Source organism: Vicia villosa, linkage group LG2, assembly GCF_029867415.1.
Source record: "Vicia villosa cultivar HV-30 ecotype Madison, WI linkage group LG2, Vvil1.0, whole genome shotgun sequence".
NCBI classification, from domain to species: Eukaryota; Viridiplantae; Streptophyta; class Magnoliopsida; order Fabales; family Fabaceae; genus Vicia; species Vicia villosa.
This window is the reverse complement of record NC_081181.1, coordinates 214942630-214952665: the sequence shown is the minus strand read 5'-3', so window position 1 is coordinate 214952665 and position 10036 is coordinate 214942630. Positions and strand designations below refer to the sequence as shown.

The 10036-nt window shown below is 31.8% G+C and overlaps 1 pseudogene; it reads left to right on the top strand.

The window, feature by feature from the left end:
• Positions 1-6814: 6814 nt before the first annotated feature.
• Positions 6815-9572, top strand: LOC131648212 (UDP-xylose transporter 1-like; annotated as a pseudogene).
• The last annotated feature ends 464 nt before the right edge of the window (positions 9573-10036 follow it).

Below are 10036 nucleotides of genomic sequence, written 5' to 3'. Positions count from 1 at the left end.
CAATATAATACTGCTATAATTAAATTTGATAGAATTTATTTGAATTAATTATTCAATACGTTAATTTTTTTATTATATGTTTTATTATATGTTTTTTTTATATTATAATTATGTATAAAAGTGTTTATTTTAATTAATTATATCGGTTTGTTATACTACATGACATAAACACAATAGTTAGATAATAATATAATATAAACATACAATTGGCATTGCATTTTGCAAGTGCTGTTCATGAAATTTTTTTTAAGACCTTCCCATTTAATTTATTAATTTATCTAGTAAATTTTATTGAATTAGTTTAAATAATATGTTGCCGAAGTAACCTCTATTGCATAATATTAATTCAATTGAGTTTACAAAAGATGAAGTGTGTAATTACTCATGCGAGTTGTAGTCGGCCCGAAGCATGGCACAACTTGGCCGTGTAATTTTATACTTGTGATGGTAAATATGTGATAATTATAAATTTATTTTCCATGTGGATAATGGGCTGCCCTAAGGTGACCATTATTTGACCGGACTTATTGTCAATATTTGATCGTTACGTTGAGAGTACCGTTTGCAATTAATTTTTTTTTACAATCCGAAGATTGAAAATTAATGGTGCGTTTGGTATCTTGTTAAGGTCTTGTTTAATTTTCATATTAAGATTATTGTGCATGTCTCTACGGTTATTTTGACATGCCTACTAATGTTATTGTATGTTTATTTTCACTTATTTAGTTGTTGCTGCTACCGCTCCCAACTTTGTTGCTCAAATTAACTCCATCCCTATGCTGAATGGGATGAACTTCAAGTCTTGGAAAGAATCCGTTGAGATCGTTCTTGGATGCATGGACTTGGATTTATCCTTGAGGGAAGAACGCCCGATCGCCACTGATGAGAATCCAAATGAAGCAAAAATTGAAAAGTGGGACCGCTCCAACCGAATGTGCCTCATGATGATCAAAAGATCCATACCTGAAGTTATTAGGGGCTCGATTGCTGAAAGTGAGAGTGCTAAGAAGTTCCTTGAAACCATTGAACAATTTTTTGCTAAAAATGATAAGGTTGAGACAAGCACTACTTTGTCAAAACTAATTTCGATGAGTTACAAAGGTAAAGGGAACATACGAGAGTATATCATGGAAATGTCTCATCTTGCTTCAAAACTTAAGGCATTGAAGTTAGAACTTCCTGAGGACTTAATTGTGCACTTAGTTTTGATCTCTCTTCCTGCACACTTTGGGCAATTCAAAGTGAGCTACAACACTCAGAAGGACAAATGGTCCCTCAATGAGCTGATATCTCATTGTGTACAAGAGGAAGAGAGGCTGAAGAAAGATAAGACTGAAAGTGCTCATTTGGCTACTAACTCTCAATTCAAAAGGAAAAGAACTGCAGGGAATTCTTCTCAAAACAAGAAGGCAAAGGAACAACCTAAGGAGTCCACTTGCTTCTTTTGCAAGAAAGCTGGACACATGAAGAAGGATTGTTCCAAGTATGCCGCATGGCGTGTAAAGAAGGGTAATTTTCTCACTTTTGTTTGTTCTGAAATTAATTTAGTTTCTGTACCTAAGGATACTTGGTGGGTAGATTCTGGTGCTACTACTCACATTAGTATGTCCATGCAGGGTTGCCTGTGGAGCCGTCCGCCAAGTGATGCCGAAAGATTCATCTATGTGGGCGATGGCAATAAAGTTGCAGTAGAGGCTATAGGGACTTTTAGATTATTGTTAAAGACTGGTTTTCATTTGGATTTGGTTGAGACTTATGTTGCACCGTCTATTAGGCGGAATTTAATTTCTATTTCTGTTTTGGACAAATCTGGTTATGCTTGTTCATTTAGAAATAATAAATTTAGTCTCTCGTTTGATTCAAGTGTTATTGGTTGCGGGTCTTTAAATGATAATCTTTATATGCTTGAAATTGAACGTCCTTATAACAAAATAATGCAGATTGAATCACATGGTACAAAACGAAAATTAAATGAAAGTTCTGCCACTTTATGGCATAAGCGATTAGGACATATCTCTAAACAGAGAATTCAAAGGCTTGTGTCAGAGGGTATTCTTGGACCCTTAGATTTGACAAATTTTCAAGTTTGCATACAATGCATTAAGGGTAAACAAACAAACAAAAGAAATTTTGATGCTGATAGAGCTAAAGACGTCTTAGAACTAATTCATACGGATATATGTGGCCCTTTCCCTACGGGTTCATGGAATGGACAAAAGTATTTTATTACGTTCATAGACGACTACTCCAGATATGGCTATTTGTACTTAATTCATGAGAAATCTCAGTCCCTAGACATGTTCAAGTCTTTCAAAGCTGAAGTTGAACTTAAGCTTGGAAAGAAAATCAAGGCCGTCAAATCAGATCGTGGTGGTGAATACTATGGTCGATATGATGGATCAGGGGAACAACGTCCTGGGCCCTTCGCGCTTTTCCTCAAGGAGTGTGGAATCGTTCCGCAATATACAATGCCGGGGAAACCCAACATGAATGGAGTTGCAGAACGACGAAATCGGACTCTTAAGGATATGGTGAGAAGTATGATTAGTCATTCTTCCCTACCAGAGTCACTTTGGGGAGAGGCATTAAAAACTGCAGTTTATATTCTTAATAGAGTGCCTAGTAAAGTAGTAGCTAAAACCCCTTATGAGTTATGGACTGGGAAAAAGCCCAGCATTAGGCACTTACACATTTGGGGATGTCCAGCTGAAGCGAGACCTTATAGGCCTCTTGAAGGTAAGTTGGATGCAAAGACTGTTAGTTGCTACTTTATTGGGTACGCCGAATACTCTCGCGGGTACAAATTTTACAATCCCATCACTAGAACAATTTTTGAGACGGGAAATGAAAGATTCCTTGAGGATGTAGAGTTTGGAGGGGAAGGAAGCATAAGGAGTGTTGTTTTTGATGAAGAAACTGTTACTGGGAATGAACAAGTCTTTATACCTGTCATTCTACCAGTAATGGATCCAGAAACAAATCAAGATGTTATTCCTAACATCCCTCACGAAGAAGACAACACTGAGTTTCTTCCTCAAGCACCACCTATAGTTCAAACTCAACAACCTCAAGAGCAGCCATTATTAAGAAGATCCATTAGAGAGAGGAGAAGTGCAATTCCAGATGATTATGTTGTATTTCTTCAGGAACATGAGGATGGCATTGGCTTGACTGAAAAAGATCCTATCAACTTTCGTCAAGCTATGCAGTGTCCTAATTCTCTCAAGTGGATTGATGCCATGAAGGATGAGGTGAAATCGATGGGTGACAATGATGTTTGGGATCTTGTTGAATTACCTGAAGGAAAGAAACCCATTGGTTGTAAATGGATATTTAAGACCAAAAGGGATTCAAAAGGTAATGTTGAGAGATATAAAGCTCGTCTTGTCGCTAAAGGTTTTACTCAAAAGGAAGGCATTGATTACAAAGAGATTTTCTCTCCAGTTTCATCGAAAGACTCTTTTAGAATCATAATGGCTTTAGTGGCTCATTTTGATTTGGAGCTGCATCAGATGGATGTTAAAACTGCGTTTCTAAATGGAAACATTGAAGAAACGATATATATGGTACAACCAGAAAATTTTGTGTCGGGAGATCCAAAGTCTATGGTTTGCAAACTTAAGAAATCCATCTATGGCCTTAAACAGGCTTCTCGTCAATGGTATTTCAAATTTCATCAAGTAATATCCTCTTGTGGTTTTGAGGCTAATCCAGTTGATGATTGTGTATACCACAAGTTCAGTGGGAGTAAATTTATTTTCTTGGTGTTATATGTGGATGATATCCTTTTGGCAAGCAACAATATAGGCTTATTGCACGAAACCAAGAGATTTCTCACAAAAAATTTTGAGATGAAAGATCTTGGGGACGCCTCCTTTGTCTTAGGAATCCAAATAATTAGAGACCGCTCTCGAGGTATCTTAGGATTATCGCAAAGGAGCTATATTGATACAGTTTTGGATAGATTCTCCATGAAAGATAGTAAACCAGGAGACACACCTGTTGCTAGAGGAGATAAATTTAGTCTCAAACAGTGCCCCATTACGGATCTTGAAAAGAAAGAGATGGATAAGATTCCTTACGCTTCAGCTGTAGGGAGTCTCATGTATGCTCAAGTTTGCACTCGTCCCGACTTAGCTTTCATTGTAGGAGTTCTTGGCAGATATTTGAGCAACCCTGGTATGCAGCACTGGACGGCAGTAAAACGTGTTTTACGCTACTTGAAGAGAACTAGAGATTTTGTGCTCACTTATCAGAAGTCAGATAACTTGGAGATCATTGGATATTCTGACTCTGATTTTGCAGGATGCCCGGACAGCAAACGGTCCACATCTGGTTATATCTTCCTCTTGGCTGGAGGAGCCGTCTCCTGGAAGTCTGCAAAACAGACTTTAGTGGCTCCTTCCACCATGGCAGCGGAGTTTGTGGCTTGCTTTGAGGCATCAAATCATGCAACTTGGTTGCGAAACTTTGTCACGGACCTACGCGTCATTGGGAGCATCCAGAGGCCTTTGAAGATTTATTGTGACAATAGTGCAGCTGTACTCTACTCAAACAACAACATGAGTGCTACAAAATCAAAATTTATTGATATCAAGTATCTTGTTGTGAAAGAAAGAGTCCAGGAGAAACAGATTTTGATAGAACATATAGGGACAGACTTAATGCTAGCTGACCCACTAACCAAAGGCTTAACGCCTAAGTATTTTCATGGGCATGTTGCTCACATGGGTCTTGGTTTTGATATTGCCTTGGACTAGTGGGAGTCTTACTTCTTTTTTGTTATATGTTCTATACTTTGGTTTCATTTTTTTTTTCCGGAACAATCCATGTTATATTTGAAATTCTGCAGAAATAAAGTTTATTAATCTTTATTGTTATAACATTATATTTTTTGGTTATGTGCAAATATTTTGTTTTAAATTGCACTTAAGGAACTTTAGTTTTGATCTCACTAAAGACTTTAGTTGGACCAGTTGGAAATAGACATGATAAAGAGATCACATTGCATGAAATTTCCATGCCACTCATCCATATCGATCTATTTTATCAAATGCATTGATTTGGTGGTCATCGGGGTTCCTTCACGTCTTAAGTTAGTGACGATAGCCGCGGTGGTCCCTTATTGATGTGTGAGGTGAACTAGATTGTAAAGGAGAAATCTAAGGATAAATAGCATTCGGATGCGCGCCTAAAGAATAATGATATAATCATTAAGATATATTGCCCAAGTGGGAGATTGTTAGAATATTTTATTAAATAAAATATTTAAATAATATTATGTGGGCATATATATTTAAATTGATTATATTAGCTATTTATCAATATGAAGCCTTAATTGATTTAGTGGTCAAATTATGTAATAAGGCTAATTAGTTTTCTATTTATATAATTAATTATTTATCAATTAATTGATATGGGTCAAATTGGGTGGATGTCAGATGGCCCATTTCGGGATAATGGGAACTCTAATGGGCCATCACCTATATAATGGGCTATGGTCCCCAATATATCAGTACGAAAAGCATATTCACTCTTCTCCCCATCTGAAGAGTACTGAGGCGTGAGGAGTACTGGTTGAGGAAGAGCTATAGCCAAGCGAGTAATTCTACAATGGATCCAGGTATTCCTTGATTCCTTACTCTTCATTAATCTTTAATAGATCAACATGATAAATGATCCTATATTCATGTTCGTGTTCATATATGTATTTTTATAGCTTCCGCACTAAAGTGATTATATGTTATAATCTTTGTAAAGAACATGCTTAGGTGATTTTTTACTTACAAGATGTACTCATGGACAGCGATGGTGCCCTGCGAGCAAGTAACCGTTCGTCACCGGATGAGGAACAGGATAGACAACTCGACGTTGGCGTAGGTGGAGGCCTTACTGAAGACAGCGATGATTCATTGGTCCTTTGGCCAAGTGAAGATCCGTCCCGACGGAAGCGCAAAGAGAAAATTGCTTCCCTTTATCCTCAATTGGTTGGGCCAAAACTATTAAGTACTTGTTTGGTATTGTGTTGCATTTGGTAGAATCACGTTAGATTTCCACGTTGCCGTGAAAGCTACATATAGTAGCTTCTTTGTTTTCACGTTTGCAATACATTGGGACGCGAGAATGCCAACACAAACGCAGTTCCAAACATATACTAAGTCATTCTAGATGTAGAAGTGAATTGAGTCTCATTGAACCAGTCCAGAACAACAATGATTATTCATATTTTAAACTAATTACAATTTGTAATATGCTAGTATTATTAGATTGAATATTTTATTTTAGATTTGAACATATAATTTCGCAATTGAATATTCTGTGTAACTTTATAATAATTATTACTATTTTATTCTAGATTTTTTAAATTTTCTTGAATGATCAAATAAAAAACACAATGATTATATTTAAAAATTAAACTCTTAATCTATTATTCACCGTCTTTGACTCTCTATGTAAAAATATATACTACTTTTGACTTTAATTCTAAATTTCCTTAAGAAAAAAGTTCTTGAATATAAATTCACATTCTAAAATATTAAATATTTTTATTATTTTTTATATATTTTTTTATTAATATTACTAATTTGTGATAAAATGAATCTATCTCATCAATACACACAAAATTTGCAAACAAAAAAGATCTTTTTAAGTTAACGGAAAATATAAAGGCCACAAAAATTATATATATATATATATATATATATATATATATATATATATATATATATATATATATATATATATATATATATATATATATATATATATATATATATATATATATATAGTTTTTTAGCATTGCATATTAGAAAGATTGTTGCAAAAATAAAAATGCAGATGTGGAAGTTTGAATGGGGTGTTATTGGTGCTTTGTGTCTGTCAGTAGCTTCTTCTGTCTCCATTGTTATCTGCAACAAAGCTTTGATGACTTCTCTTGGCTTTCCATTCGGTAATAATCATTCATTTTCAAAAATCAGATTAATTACTATCTAAATTATTTATTTATTTATTCCACTAATTTTAATTTTATTATTTTGATTTGTGTTAGCTACAACACTTACTAGTTGGCATTTGATTGTGACATTTTGTACACTTCATGTGGCTCAACGTTTAAACTTGTTTGTGACAAAGTCCATTGAAATGAAGACTATTATTCTTTTTGGAATTTTAAATGGTGTTTCTATTGGATTTCTCAACTTGAGTCTTGGATTCAATTCTGTTGGATTTTATCAGGTTAATTTACTCTATCCCATTTTTATTCTAGTTTAGAAAAGAAAAAAAAGAGTATTATTTTTATGATTGTTTTATATATTATCAGATTCATTTCTATTAAAAATGGTAATATTCAACATTTACTGTTTTTAAAAATAATTTGTAGTGTTAAAATATTTTTTTGTTTTAAAAAAATTTATCAATAATATTTTAAAAAAAGTTTTAAATAAAAAATTAATTTAGAAATTTTTCGTTTTTTTAGGTATATCATCTTTATATTATAATTTTTTCAAATATAAAATTTTTATAAAAAATTACTAAAATTGGAAGTTATTTTGAATATTTTTTATAAAAATTAACTTTAAGATATATATTTTTTTAAAATTGTGATTTCAAATATACTCTAATTTTCAATAATGTATAATTATGTCAAAATTATTTTTATTTATTTGTAATTAATTATAATAATTTTGATCGTCAAAATTATTTTTATTTATTTGTAATTAATTATAATAATTTTGATCGTCAAAATTATTTGTAATTTTTTAATGTCAATAATGTTTTTATCTTTTTACTAGATGTCAAAATTACTATTTTAATTTATAAAAATGATTAAAAGAAATTTTAATATTTTTTGAAAAAAAAAATTATAAAATTTATTTTTAAAATATAAAGAAATGATCAAGATTCAAACCAACAAATATAATTTCCTTAGCTTTAATAATTTAGTATAAAGTAACAGTCATATTTTAGTTTTTTTTTTTGGTTGTCTTTATCAATAAAATATTTATGCTTTCAGTGTTGCAACTTAGTAATTTGATTTATTGATGATTAAAATTCAAATTAAATTATTTAGTAGTGCTGATCACTATATCAATAATAAAAAAATAAAAAAAATATTATTATTAATTTTTTATTATATCTTTTATCATTATTTATGTATTTTTTATTCAACATATTTTTTTCATAAAACTTGATCAATATGAAAAACAGTAGAAATTATACATTTCCTATGCTTTAAAATGATTGTTTTGCAGATGACAAAACTTGCAATCATACCATTCACTGTAATGTTAGAAACCATTTTCCTAAACAAACAATTCAGGTAATAACTTAGTTAAAATACTAAGTAAATAGTTTATGTTATTATTATTAAACATTAAAATAATGATTATATGCTAATCATTGATGCAGCCAGAAAATAAAATTCTCTCTATTTCTATTACTTGTTGGAGTTGGTGTTGCTTCTATCACTGATCTTCAACTCAATTTTTTGGGAACAATTCTTTCCCTTCTAGCAATCTTAACAACATGTGTGAGCCAAATTGTATCCTACCATATAATTATATTGTTGTTAGTTAATTATGACAAATATTGATACTATTTCGTCACAAATTCTAGTAGATAAAATTCGATATTGCTAGGTTGAATATTAACAGAGGGCTTCTGACTCAATATTATTAGGTTGAATATTATCAGACTGATTTTGACTCTACCTCTTAATCGTGTTTGAATTTTTAGTTGTTATAATCACTCCGCATAAATATAAACAAAAATATTTATACTATTTCTTAACTTAGTGATTAATTTAGCTGACAAATACAATACAAAAGCAGCTAGATGTTTCTTCAACACAGTTGCTTTACCACTCTTCTCCCTTTCAAGCAGCAATTCTTTTTGTTTTTGGCCCTATAGTTGATAAATTACTCACCAATCAAAGTGTATTTGCCTTCAAATATTCTACAAATGTCTCGGTAATGTTTAATCCTTTAAGTTTTCTGATTCACTGAATAACTGATATATCTGATTAAGTTTAATGTTGTTATGTGGATAAAAAACAGGCGTTCATCATCCTATCGTGTTTGATTGCGGTTTAAGTGAACTTTAGTACATTTCTTGTTATAGGGAAAACATCACCTGTAACATATCAAGTTCTAGGTCACCTCAAAACATGTCTTGTTCTAGGATTTGGTTACACATTACTCCATGACCCTTTCAATGGAAGGAACATTATTGGAATCTTAATTGCTATTTTTGGAATGGCTTTGTACTCTTATTTCTGCGTAGAGGAGAACAAGAAAAAACAATTGTTAACTGATATTTCATTAGTCTCTACTCAGGTACTTTATTTAACTTTAATTATAGCTATTTTTTAAAATTACACTAATAATGGTTGTAATATTTTTGTGACAGTGCATAACATATTTTATTTATTGATTATTATAGGTTAATGACAAAGATAGTTCACCTCTTCTAGTTGTGAAAAACATGGGGAATCAAGAAGAGGAAAGTCATGAGCAAAAATAGTTAAGCAAGGATTTTGTTATTTAAAACAATTGGCCAATGTGCTCTTTAAGATTTCACATATTTTGGGTGTTCTATGCAACTTGCAATGAATGTAAATCAAATTTTGTCAATAAAATTTCTGAAACTTTATGTGCATTATTTTTGCCAATCAAATATGAATTACCTCCATTTTTTTTTAATAAAAGGGGCCTAAAAGTAAGAGTTTAAAGAGGACAAAAGAAAATAATGACTTACAAGTAATTTTGAAAATTATTGAGAATGAGACTCAAAAAATATCATCAACTAACATAATCTTTAAATCTTTAAATGACTAGGAAGATTTGAAAGAATGAAAGGGTGTTCAAAGTGACCTATACTTGACTAGCTAATTTGCACACTAATTTTCTTTATGTAAAAAATGGTTAAATTTGATTTGCCAATTCTTTTTATTCATCTTATTGATTCTACAAACTAAGATTTTAAAATTGAGGTCATTATTAATCTCTTGATTGAACCTATCTATCAGAATTTTAGAGTC